The sequence below is a fragment of the Halichoeres trimaculatus genome, unplaced genomic scaffold (genome assembly GCF_033239565.1).
Source record: "Halichoeres trimaculatus isolate MK-OKI-2021-1 unplaced genomic scaffold, fHalTri1.1 fHalTri1_scaffold_2, whole genome shotgun sequence".
Lineage (NCBI taxonomy): Eukaryota > Metazoa > Chordata > Actinopteri > Labriformes > Labridae > Halichoeres > Halichoeres trimaculatus.
Genome location: NW_027437180.1, coordinates 6,521,339 through 6,534,800, shown reverse-complemented (window position 1 = coordinate 6,534,800; position 13,462 = coordinate 6,521,339). Strand labels below are relative to the sequence as shown.

At 40.6% G+C, this 13,462-nt stretch overlaps 1 long non-coding RNA gene across 1 annotated transcript; it reads right to left on the bottom strand.

Moving 5' to 3' along the window:
* Positions 1–2,652: 2,652 nt before the first annotated feature.
* Positions 2,653–10,719, bottom strand: LOC141801846 (uncharacterized). Its single transcript, XR_012599440.1, has 3 exons — positions 10,529–10,719; positions 9,243–9,313; positions 2,653–2,880 (listed from the first exon to the last, which is right to left on the bottom strand). It is a non-coding gene; the product is annotated as an uncharacterized LOC141801846 (long non-coding RNA).
* Positions 10,720–13,462: the final 2,743 nt, after the last annotated feature.

The window sequence follows — 13,462 nt, the reverse complement described above, 5'->3', positions numbered from 1 at the left end:
CGTCACTGTGCCTTCCTGCCTTTGGTTATGTGCGTCACAGCTCGAGGTGAGGACAGGTGGGAGAGGGGAGGGGATGTTTTTGCTTCATCATGTGACATTTTAACCTTGAGATTGAGCGAAGAGACAGACAGGAGCGATAAAGAGTCTGACAGAGTAAATAAACAGAGAGGGAGATGGCGTGCAGTGACTCTTTGTGAGCTGACTGCAGTCAAAGCTCTGCTGCTGCTGCTCCTCCTGCTGCTGCTGCTGCTGTGAGATGCCGTGCCTGCGCTAAAGACAGCCGAGCTGTTAGAGGAGAAAAGTGCTTCGTCATATCAGCCTTTCAACAGCCTGGTTCAAGTGAGCGCTCCCGAAACTCAAACTGAAGCACTTTAGGCTTGACTTTCATTACGGCTGCGGTGAAAAGACCTGTTGCTGTAGCATCAAACATTTGCATGACAGAGATGTGACTGCTGACACTTCTGCATTTAAATCAGACACTTCATCTCTAAAAGTAGGATCAAGTGGTGAAAGCAATACATCAGAGAAACACAGTTTGTTCCTTCACTCTTAGATTTCACATTTTAGCAGGAAAGTTCAGAAGGGGAAACTAATTTCTCTGTTTGAAATGAGTTTTTCCTCTCACAGTCCCTAAATCTGTATCATGTCATGCTGAAAAAATTTCTGCCAGCAGAACTAAATTAACCCTCTGATGCATGAATTATGAAGGCTGTGTCTTTTACTTTTTTTTTTTCATTTTTTTTTTCCCTCGAGTGTTTTTTATTCTTCCCAGGGCATGGAAAAGTTCTCTTTTCATTTTTCTGATATTTATTATTATTATTATTATTATTATTATTATTATTATTATTATTATTATTATTATTATTATTATTGAATTTCCTTTTATGCTTTGATTTTTTTTTTAATTTGTACAGGCCAATTATTTAGGTCAGAATAAGCAAAATAAATAAACGAATAAATAATTTTTTTTAAAAAAACACTTACAAATGTAAGCTTAGACGTAAGCCAAGTCTTAATTTCCAAACATCTACAACAAGAAAAAAAAAATTAATGTGAGATTTAAAGATTCTGTTTCAATTCATTGAATGCTTTCAAACAATATAACTTTATGTTGGACATAAACTTCCTGTTACATGACGTCATCTTCAGTGAAACCACAGTTAAACAGGACTTACTGTTTATTTGAAACACAATATGAAAAAAAAAAAAAAAAAACTGCATATCATTTAATGTTTTTCTTTTTAGCCGCTTGGCTTCAAAGCCTAGCCCATCCAGGATGACAAAAAATGCATTCTGAAACAAGCTCAAGGGCTAGAACCTCTGTTCTGGGTTTTTGGAAATTTGGCCCAAAACCTAAGGGCTGGCCCTTACATTTTGGGCCAGATTTTGACTTCCCATCCCAGGCCATCCCATCCAAGGGTGACAAATATGCACCCTGAATAAATACCAAAGGCTAAAACCTTTGATTTGGGTTTTTTGAAACTGGGCCAAAAATGCAATGGCCAGCCCTTAGGTTTGGGCCTAATTTTGACTTCCCATTTTTGGCTGAACTTCCATGAAATATCTTTCCCCTGTTCAAGCTGTCCAATCTGGTTGGACAAAAAAATCCCCACCCTGAATCAAGTCTGAGAGCTAAAACTTTGTTTTGTTTATTGGAAATTGGGTCCAGGTTTTAGGCCAAATTCTGACTTCCCATTTTTGGCTAAAATTCCTTTATATGTGTGTTTCCCTTTGAAGCCAATCCCATCTGGAGTAGACATATATATATATATATATATATATATATATATATATATATATATATATATATATATATATATATATATATATATATATATATATATATCCTGAATCAAGCCTAGAGCTAAGACCTTTGTTTTGGGTTTATTGAAATTGGGCCCAAAATGCAGTGGCCGACTCTTAGGTCTTGGGCCAAATTTTGACTTTCCATTTTTGGCTGAAATTACATGAAATATGTGTTTCCCTTCAAATCCAAGCCTAAGAGCCCTGATTTTTTGAGCCAATTTTCAAAACCCAAAACAAAGGCTTTAGCTGATCCAGGTTGCGTTTTTGTTTCCTTGGATGGGATGGGACGGGCTTTGACCTAAATGTAAGGGCTGGCCCTTACATTTTGGGCCAAATGTTGACTTCTGTTCACTTTTGACAGAATGAAGCTTGATAGTGTGGAGCAGCAGAGAGCACTCTGAGCAAGGTATCCAGTTCCACCATAGAGACCACTGACTTTAGGAGAAAATGACTTCAAATGTCTGTGTGCTGCAGTGCCCACCATGCACCTGCGGGTTCATTTTTGTCTGATTACTACAGTGATTCACAAAGTTGAACTTTGTGATGTCCTTCACACAACTGTGAAAACTTTTTTTCAAGAATCTTTTAAGAGCAACCCCAGTGGAAGGACAAGGTGCCGTTCCGGCCGTGTCCACTTGAGGCCAGCTCCAAAAGTCCCTTGTTCACCAACATTGGAACGCCAGTTTTACAACAAATTTTAACTTGTTTACAGTCTGGTTTCAATTAGGTTAAGTTAATTACTTATTTCTTTATGCAAAGCACACTGAGGGATGAGTGTCTTCATCAGTCATCTGTTTCAGCCAAAGAGAGTGATGCACAAGCTTCAATGATTAGGGACGTGTTGTTGGACGTGTTGTTTTCCTGGAGGACAGAAGCTCCTCTTCTTTGCATGTTTCCAGGGATTAGCACATGAATCAATTAATCAAGCCTTGGCTGAAACACAGGTGACAGATTCCTGCAGAGGTGTGTGGTCTGTCCTGGAGCTTAACATAAGAGTGGATATACTTCAGCAGGGAGAGTGTACATCAGCTTAATCCCCCATGATGCACGGCAGACAGCGGCGGGGTCAAGAACCTGTTACGAGAATGACAAGGCATTATCACACAGAGCAAATGTCTGTAGCAGCATAACACACACACACTCACGCATACACACACACTATCAGATGGATCCTAAAGCACTTGAGTTTATCAGCCACTTATAGATTTATTGATCAGCTCAGAGATGCCTAGAAAAACTGTTCACTTAGGTTTTATCTTTTTTAATCTCTCAAACACCATGAATGTGTTATGTATTTGATGTTTGTCTGCCTCTGTTTTTGATGCCATCTTAAACACACACACACGCACACACACACACACACACTAGTCAACAGGCACACAGTCATAATCAGCCAGTCTGCTTACTACACTCTGCAAACACGCTGTCAGGGTAATGCAGCTAAGCCCTGACAGAATATGTTGCAATTGCTTTCTGAGCCCCAGACACTGCTCCGTGCAGAATTAAACAGGGACAAAAATAGATCCAGGTGGTCAGAAGGATGATGTGACGCCGTGAATACGTAACACTCAGAGATCAAGCTGCATTTCACCAAAAACCCAGCCACAGAGCAGCAGGCAAACACAACAAATACTTGCGGTTTCTGCCCTCTGTGTATGTTATATAAAGTCTGTGAGGTAAAATAAGAGGCCTCATGACTTTAGGACAGTTAGTGCAGGGAAACTTCTGGTGGTAATTCTTATGCTTCTACAGTACAGTACATTATATAATCTTTTCTGGATATGCATGGATTCTAGGACAGCTCCTGCTAATGTAAACAGATGACGTATTTGTAGCAGAGGAAAGGATGAAATGACCCACTTTATTTCTACCACTTCATCTCATATCTTCAGGTAAAGTCTGTAGTGTTTCCAGATTTTTTCACAGGGGTGGCCAGACAAGGGCACTGACTGCAGGGATGGCATTAAAGGCACAGTAAGTGATCCTCAAATAGTCTCACTTTTATACATTTACATCTTTATAACCTTCGGTACTAAGCTAAATCACTAGCACCAACATTGGTTATTTTTAAATGCTATTTCTCAGTATCTGTGGCTGGGTTGCCAAGGACAGTATTGATTTACGGCACGTAGGAGTCCCTATGGCAACACCACGCCAGTTGGCCAAGTTTAGCAGTCAGAAAAGACATCTGTGTTTTCTCTACTGAAATTACGTCTTGGGTTCCTTTTGTCATAATGGTGGACACTGTAGTTGGACTGTCAAAAAGAGAAGGAGCAGAGCAGAAGAAAGCTAAACAGTAGAGTGATGGAGCACGGGCTAAAACACGGGTTAAACTGTTTGTGCTAATGTTGATTCCAACCCACAGTCAGCAGTTATTCTGCAGTGGTCTGTTCAAACTTGAGAGTCTATCAATAAAATGAAGAGTGAGGTTATGTTAGCTCTGATTGGTGAGGTTGGAGTTGGTAGATGAGCTTTGGTAGGATATAACCAGGATTAATTGCACTTAACTGTTGATAAATACAACACCTCATTGCATTGTATCTTGTAAAAAGTTACCTTGAACAAAGACAAGAAGTGTTAAAAAGAAGATCCAATCCGCATTCCTTAAAGAACAAACAAACAAACAAAAAAACTCACACCTTGTTTTGCTTTACTAGAAACAGGAACCAAAACACAGGACTTAAAGAGTCAGGCAATAGGTTTAAAAGTCTTTTAAATTATATCCAAGTTAGGTTAACAATTAGGCAGGAGAGCAGTGGAGTTGTGGTGTGAGGGGAACCAGAGGAGAATGGAGCAGGTATCCCGGTGAGAGAGCGCTGTTAGCTAGTGATATGTAGCCCAACGCTGTGTTCACATCAACATCTTTAAAGTTTGAAATCAGATTCACTGACTTAAAAATAAGTAGTTGTTATAAGGACTGATCATAAAGTAAGGTGCTTTGAGCCGTCATGATAAAGCCCACAGACAGAAAGAAAGAGAGGTCTATCCACTGATCTAGAGTCAGAAAACTAAGACTTAACTACAGTGCTCAACTTACATTTCTGTCAAGTTGAATCCCGGGTTGAATCTCTGGCAATCCTTGATTACGTCTGTCACGCCTGGAGCTGGGCTCAGTGCTGCTTCTTCTGGTGAACTGCAGTTGTCTGACAGAACAATTCAAACTTTTCTTTGTCTTTTAAAGCCAGCTTAAATGCAATGAGGACACACCTGACCATACATGCCTATTTTTGCTCCCATTTTTAATTTTTTTATCAGCTAAGATGGAATTAAGACACCAACTGGACACGACATTGCTATTGTGGCACATTATTTTTATTGTTTGTATTTTGCAACCTTTTTATTGCCTTGCAATGTAATTGGTTGAATTATTTTTTGTTGTGTTATATGTATTTCATTGACATATTTATTTCATTCATTACTGCAAGTACTTACTACTTCTTCATATGCAGTCAGGTTTATATTTTAAAAGTCCAAAAATAAATTATGCGGTTTTAAAGGTGGTGGGGGAATTTCAATGTTACCAAAAGGTGACCAAAATCTAACATTCCCTAAAGGTTAGGGGAAAGTTGAGAGATGTCACTTTAACCAAAATATACGTCAGGGCAACATTGGGAAAACCTAACATCTGACCAACACAGTATGTTAAGAGAACGTAACACAAACTTTCCATGGCAACCAAGGGGTAACCTGTAATCACAACTAAGAACACCCTTCCAGGATCGTCAGAGCTTTTGTTTCAACACTGCAAAAAACTAAAATCTAAAAAGTGTTTTTGTCTTTTTTTAAGTAAAAATTGTCTTATCATACTCGATATGAGCCACTTTCAACTTATCAATCCAGAAAAATGTCTTGTTTCAAGTTATGAGAGTACAAAATTGAGGTTTGAATCGCTTGTAACCAGTAAAAAAAATCTGCCAATGGAACAAGAAAAAAATGCTTGAAAATTTCCTTGAGACTAGAACAATGTCTTAATACAAGTAACTTTTCTCTTGTTCCATTGGCAATTTTTTTTACTGGTTACGAGCAATTCAGACCTGATTTTTGTCCTTAAATAACTTTAAACAAGACATTTTTTTAGGATTGGTCATGTGAATGTGGCTCATATTGAGTCAAAAAAGGAATTCTCTACTGAAAATAAGACAAAAACACTTGATAAGATTTCAGTTTTTGCAGTGCAGAATATTCTGGGAATGAAAAATTGTTAGTAGGGACAGCAGCCACATCAGTCTCACCCGGCTCCTGTATCCCACCCTGAACTGAATTCATGGACAAAAAATGGGCACCGCGGACGGCTGCTTTTCTTTGTGACCAATGCAGAAATAAAGTCCCATCTTGTCAGCTGCACAGAATGAATCCAAGCATGAAAGCTAACTCACAAGTCCGAAAAAGTGGACTCTATGTCCTGTTAAGCTAGTATTTCTGCATCCATCCATCCAAACACATTTGAATCATCTTAATGAACGGTCAAATTAAGTAATACTTCGGAAGACACACAATAAACATGACTGGAAATGCCTGATCTCACTCATGGCAACTTGTTATTCACATTGGCTCAAAGTGGAGTTAGAGGAGGTGAGTCCCTTTTGTTACGTCAAATGACGTGATCTTGAAAAAAAAGTGTTTTAAACAGCTTTACTCAAAACAGACACTTCTTGCTCTAACTTTGCGCTTTTTTTTGTTGGGTAACAAACAAAATCAGTGATTGACTCGTTCTACTGCCATAATCAGACGATGTTGAGTGCTAATTTAAAAAATGATAATAATAACCTGCAATACGCCCTTTAAAGACTCATGTATTCAAACCAGACTGTGACAGAAACACATGAAGTGGCTCTGTGTTGAACAGAATCCAGTCCAAATCAGTGATTAATTCAGCTCTGAGTCAGAATATATGTCCCTCTCTGATTTATCCCCTTTGTTTTTTTCTCGATGTATATCTGTCATAACAAAATAGAAGGAGCAAGCATTTTTAAGGATGAGTCCCCCTGAGTCAAGCCCCCAAAGACAAACAAGATTCATGGTGCTGTGTTGCACCAATTCCTCCTTGTAGGTTTTTTCTTTTGGAGAGATTGAGTGGATAAAGACGTGACATCTCTGCTGACATCTCATTAATTCATAAGCTGTCCCCGGTGGCACAGGCAAGACAGGAATAATGTTTCAGTTCAGAACTGCTGCAATTGCTCTTGTTAACACTGGGGTGACGAAGCAGCACCTTGTAATGAGGGGTTGGGCTCTGCCATGTTCGAAGGAGAAGAAGAGTGTGTCCACGTCCCTTTGATTCCAGTGAAATGCTGAAGCTTTGGATGGCTGACAGCTTGTTTGTTTCTGCCACTGGAGCCGTTTCATGCTGAGCTCCAAGACTTGAAATGGGGAGAGGGATTTGTCTCACAGCAGATGCCTGAGAGCGGAGAGCCAACATCAAGCTTTTCCTCCACAACAGAGGTGGAAAGAAAGAAAGGAAGAAAGACTGAAAGGGTCTTGTCTTTTTCTCTCCTCTCCTCCTCTCCGTTCTCCTCCTGTGGCGAGAGCCCCCTAAGGCAGCAGGGAGTGGAAGTTGTGGCATTTACTGATCAGCAGAAGCTTCCAGGACGGATGCAGGGAGGATAATGAGGCTTCCTGGGTAGGCTGGGATCAAGGTGGATGTAGGCATCGACAGGAGGCTGCTCCACAGCTCAGGACTCTCTGTAAGACTAAAACTCTCCTCTAAATGTGGACCTGTCCAGGCGCACACTCAGAGGATTCACTCCAGTTTTAGCTGCTGACTTTGACGAAGCAGAGAATAATAACCCCTTCATTTCTAACCTGGATAACACTCGTGTATCTCTGTGGGTTTTCATGGCTGACAAAGCAGCACGGATCAGACACTTTCTCTAAAAATAACTTCAGTGTATGACCATGTGAGAGGCTTTGTTTAAGGTGTGAGATTATATGTGATAAGAGAAACTTGAGGTGTTTTTGGATTTGGAAAACCTTAATTGTACCCAAACTTGGGAAAACTTGGTTGTATAAAATAAAAAAAACTTAATTACATTTGAAAAATGTTAATGTTAAACACCTCCATTGGGCCTTTTTTTTAACCTTTCACCAAATGAAACTCTGTAGGATGTAGCCTGAGAGCTCTGATACTCCTAGGACACATCCGTGAGGTCACTAGGAGCGTTCCCAGTGGGTTTTCTTAAAAAACAGGTTTCAGGTCCTACTTTCAGAAAAAATGGCCTTCATGCCAGGCCATTTGAGCAGAATGACAAAGGCCTTTTTTTAAAAAAACTTTTTACCAATCGGCCGAAACTGTGTAAGATGTAGCTCGAGGGCTTTGATACTCCTAGGACACATCTGTGAGATCCCTAGGAAGATCCCCAGTGCATTTTCTCAAAGTTGGGATTTGGGTCCAACTTTAGGGTAAAGGGCTTTTTTGCCAGGCCATTTGGAAAGGAGACAATGGCTTTTTTTAACTTCGCACCTGAGGGGTCTAAATTCTCTAGGACATAGCAAAAAGGCTTGAATACTTAAAGGGTGCAACTGTAAGGTCCTAAGGAGGGTCCTCAATGGGTTTTTCTCAGAATTATTCTCAAAATTTAGCCTTTTTGTCCGGTTATTTTGACATGGCGAAAAAAGCCCTTTTTTTAACCTTTTACCAAATCAGCCAGAACTCTGTTACACGTAGACCAAGGGCTTTGATTCTCCTAGGGCACATCTGTGAGATCCCTTGGAACATTCCCAGTGGGTTTTCTCAAAACTGGGTTTCGGTTCCAACTTTTGGAAAAACTGGTCTTCTTGCCAGGCCATTTTGGCAGGATGACAAGGGCCTTTTTTTTTAAGTGTTTACCAAAGGGGCCAAAACTCTGTTGTACATAGCACAAGTGCTTCAGTACTCATGGGGCGCAACTGGTTTCAAGGAGGGTCCTAAATGGGTTTCTCAAAACCAAGTGGTCCTTCCTTAGGAAATAAGGACATTTTGCCAAGTTATTCTGGCAGGGCAAAAAAAGGTCCTTTTTAACCTGCCACCAAATGAGCCAAAACTCAGTAAGACGTAGCCCAAGGGCTTCGACACTCTAAGGGTACATCCGTGAGGTCCGAAGAAACATACTCTATCGGTTTTCTCAAAACCGAGTTTGGGGTCATACTTTTGGGAACAAGGCCTTTTTGCCAAGTTACTTTGGCCAATTGGCAGTTTTTGAGCAGTCAGAAATGAGAAGCATGCTACAACAGACTTTTTTTGTTGTGCCACGGAAAACGATCCTGCAGCTTTTTTAAAACCAAACAACAGATGAAACCAATGATCTCAGGTATGTGTTTAATTTGACTTTCCTAACATATGATACTTCACTCCCTGTTGGAAAAGTCCAGACTCTATATCAAGAGGATGGTGAAGTTCTTTAAGATGATGCTGAAATCAAAGGCCAGTTTTAAATCAGGTTCTGTGCCTGGATACTTACACTATGGGTGGGTTGGTTCTTAGAAAAATCCTTGAGTTGTCCAGGATGGGACCAAGGCCTACATCATCGTCCTACAAGAGAAAAACTGTTACTGGATCATCAGCAAATTCAATAATGAAACTTAAATCTTGGTTGTATGGATATAAAAAGTGCAACAGCAGGGTTGGACTGTTCAGCCATAAAATGATGACCACTTCCTGAGTACTTTGCAGGCCCCCTCTCATCAGGTGTGGGTAAAATCAGCCCTAACATCAGGACACATGACCTCTGAGGATGTGATGTGGTACTTGGTACCAAGAAATAAGGAGCAGATACTAGTCAGGTGTGTTCCTGTTAAATTCATGAGGACTTAGGGCTGCCCCAGTGTCAAACTGAAAGTGTGTGAGGGGTCCTGGAACTTTTTTGAGCCCATTAGGCACCCTGTCTGTTTGCAGGTTTTATGTGAGGAAATTACCAAGAGGTAACCTCTGGTCTAAAAAATATAAGGTAATGCAGAAATACTAAATCTTCAGTCGTCAAGTGTCGGTTTGAGGCTGGCTCTGAAGGTACTAGAAAACACATACACATCAAGCCAAGAGGTTTTTTTTTTTCTGACTCGGCAGTATAGAAGATTTAAAGATCATGAGTTCGCCCAATCAGAGACCCAGCTCAACTGATTGAGAGGTGGGTTCTATAGCTGTTGGTGAGAATGCTTAAAGCCTCAGTTCCTGCTGAGGATTTCTTCAAACTCCATCGCAGACACAGACAGCTAACATCATGTACACTATGTCCATTTTTTATATGGTCCATTGAAATTGCCAAGAGTTTATAGTAATGTGATGTAAAACAGTAGATTCCCAGCTGAAACCCACAAACATGACAGCATAAATTGAAAATAGGAACAAGAAAAGGAGATGATGAACAAGATGCACACAATATGATGCTCTAAAAATACAAATAAGAATATGCCTACTGGTAGATTCAAATGTACAGCCTTAATCAACCTTGATTTATACATATTTACACTCATGTATAATATATTAAGTGTGTATGGGTAGATATTAAATTTTTTCTTGATTATATAAAAATCAGGCAGCCACTCCCAGTTTGTAAAAACTCCTCCTGCTGCTCAGGTGAGCTACATGATGACATGAAGGTTAAGTGTTGTCTCATTCCTAGTTACATCATTTTGAGCTTTTGCAGCTTCATGCACTTGTTCATTTTTCAGGTGATGCTGGTGAAGTCATAAAGGCTCAGTGTTGAGGATTCAGAGGGTACATTGAGACTTAGCCTGGAGTTTTTTTTACCTTAAACTCTGTGCTTCCTCCTCAGCCACAGCGACCTCAGCTTCCTCTGACAGCTCTCTGACAGCTCTGATATTTCCTGCCGGTGAACAGCCCATCTCCTGGAACAGATGTGAGATGGGTGAGAAACCTCCACACTTCACTTCCACAGAGTGTGTCACAGCTCTCCATCCATCCTCCTCCTGTTGGGAAAAACTGGCCTACAGTCAGTGTACGGTGCACAGCAAAGGTTTTAGACAAAGAAGAAGATGAGAGTGGTTCAAATGGAGTTAATTTAGAATAATCATAAAGTTGTCTTATATTTGAAGCCATGTAGAGCTATCATTGTGTAATAGTTGTTTGATTTGTCTGATTTGAACTTTATACAACAGTTTCTTTTCATAAAAAGAACTTTTTATTAAGCTACTGTTTCTTGTCAGAGAGAGAAGTGTTTGCTCATGGTTGGGTCTCTGTAAATAATATAACTAAGAGGAAAGTCTAGACCTGCTCTTTTTGTAGAGTCCTCACATTCGTTATGACTCAGTGCCACACAAATAAAAAATGATAGTCTGATCAGAGTATCCAACGCTCTCTGCTACCTCTCACAGTGCTGCAGGGGGCTGAAGCCTCCTCCTATTAAATAATCCACAAGCAAACTTTCTTTGAGATTGAAGTGTCTCTGTGAGCTTGACTGAATCACAAACAAGTCTGGACAATCCTGACAATTCAGGCTGGTCTTTGTGGTGCGGAAGCCTTTTGAAGTCAGCGTTTGATCTGACGCCCCGCAGAGTTATAGCCCTGTGCTCAACAGATGGAAGCTCTCGCTGTGTCGGTGGGGGCTCTCAGGTGTTTCCTTCCCTCTGTACCTGATGAGTCTCCCCCGGGTGATTCCCCAAGTTCCCTCTGTCACTGGACAAATGTGTAGGACGTTCTATGTCTGAATATTCAGAGATTTTTTTTTTTTTTGTCAATGAGGTTCAGAAATCTTTAGATTAGCATGCATGAATGGTTTACATGAAGAAATTAAAATAACTGTACAGGGTCCAGTCCTGCATCACACCACTTCCATTCTGCTTTGATTTATTAATGTGCCTTCCCTCAACCTACTGCCACCTACCCCTTGCTGAATCCTGAATGAAATATGTATGTCTGACGCATGCCAACAGGATGTCAAAGAGGAACACTCGTGGGAAGGTGAGGGGGAGCAGCCCTGATCTCATCTGAAAGGTCGTCTCAGGTGAACTCCCCCGAGGAATCTGATCAGTGAACTCAGAGGGACCAAAGAGACAGAGTTTCAAACGGGCTGGGAAACTTTTTTTTTCTGTTGAATTAAAACAAAAGAAACTTACAAATTTATTCAGGTGTTTGCCTTACAAATTTGTGAATAAAATGTGAATTCAGTCTGAAATTCCTCCCTGCTGCTCAAAATCATGAAGCATGAAAATCTCACAGGAAGAGTCTGAATTACAGAGCTCCATGATGCTAGATGGTTTATTTTATGACAGGTGGTCTAATAAACTTGTTCAGCACTTCACATCTTTAAAAATAACTAAGGCTTTTAGCTTTGGCTTGTTAAATGCAACATGATGGGTCTGAAATTACAGCACTTTGTTTTCACTGTGTGATATTTCATTTACCCATCAGCACACTGCAGTGTCCCCCTGCCCCAGCTGCTGCTTTGATGAACAATAACAACACATTTTACTTAAAAAAAAAAAAAATCCCAGATGGCTTGGTTAACAATCAAACGTATTGTTTGCTTTATGTCAAATAGCTAAAGTGCTTATGTTTGAGCTACCACCTCTGAGCCATGCTTAAGACATAACTCTGTGTTATGCACACAACTAATTAAGCTGAAGTCACAAAGGCTGGCAGAGCTTAATCTTGAAGAGTAAGTCACAACAGACATGTGAATCAAACTGAACTGAAGAAGTCTACAGCGCTTGCTGAATGGGTGCGACTGGCTGCTAGCTCGTCAAAACAGTGGAAGGTCTCAAAGGGGCTGTGAGGACTATCTGTAAAGCTAGTGTTTTTCTAGGATAAAAACTCAGTTTCCCATGAGCACTTGCATCTACTGTGGTGAGGACATGACTCGAGCCAAGGGATGTATTTGTTTTGGAGAGCAGACCTTCTTTTAAAGTCTACTCTTCTTTAAGACAACTTTTGCCAAGTGACAAGGTGATTATTTGTTTTATTTATTTTCACAGCGCTATTGTTTGAAACGTGGCAACTATTAAACTTTGTGAGCAGACTGTTGAGTGTTGCTCACAGCCCAGTGCCCTAAGACGTGTCCTGTTTCTTTTTGCCAGTTCAGCTCCAGCGCCAACCATTATTAAAGGTCCCATATTTTGCTCCTTTTCTGCAGTGTAATTTGGATCATTGATATCTTCATGAAATGGTAGTAACATGTTTTGGTCCAAAAAGCCAATAAATCAAGCACATAAATCCAGGCTGTCATAGCCCCTCTGTTCAGAATGCTCTGATTTAGTGGGCGTGACCTTCATATGCAAATGAGCCACAGCTGATACCGCCCCGCTCTTCTACCTCACTGAGAGCGGCGCCTCATCCATGACTACCAAGCTCCGAGTGCACAATGTTTAGAAAACAGCAAAGCTCATTTACTGTAACATTACAGGCTGAAACAACAGGCTAACAGCAGCTAAAGTTAGCATCCTGAAGTGCCACAGCCAGTGTGAGTCGACATATGCAGTCAACGTGCAACAAAGCACGCCCTTCTGTGTCTCCACCTTTTCTGTGTGTCTTGTCATCCCCACTCCCCATGTGGTTTCAAACCCAGTCTTACCTCCTTTCTTTGCCAGCTTTTCTTGTACTCTTAAGGTCCATTTCTCCTCCCTTTACCTTCAAAATCATATTCATCCGTTTCAAATGGTGTTACCGTCACTGCTCTCATACGTCCTTTACGTTACCATTGCAGTTAACCAATACATCCACCGGGGG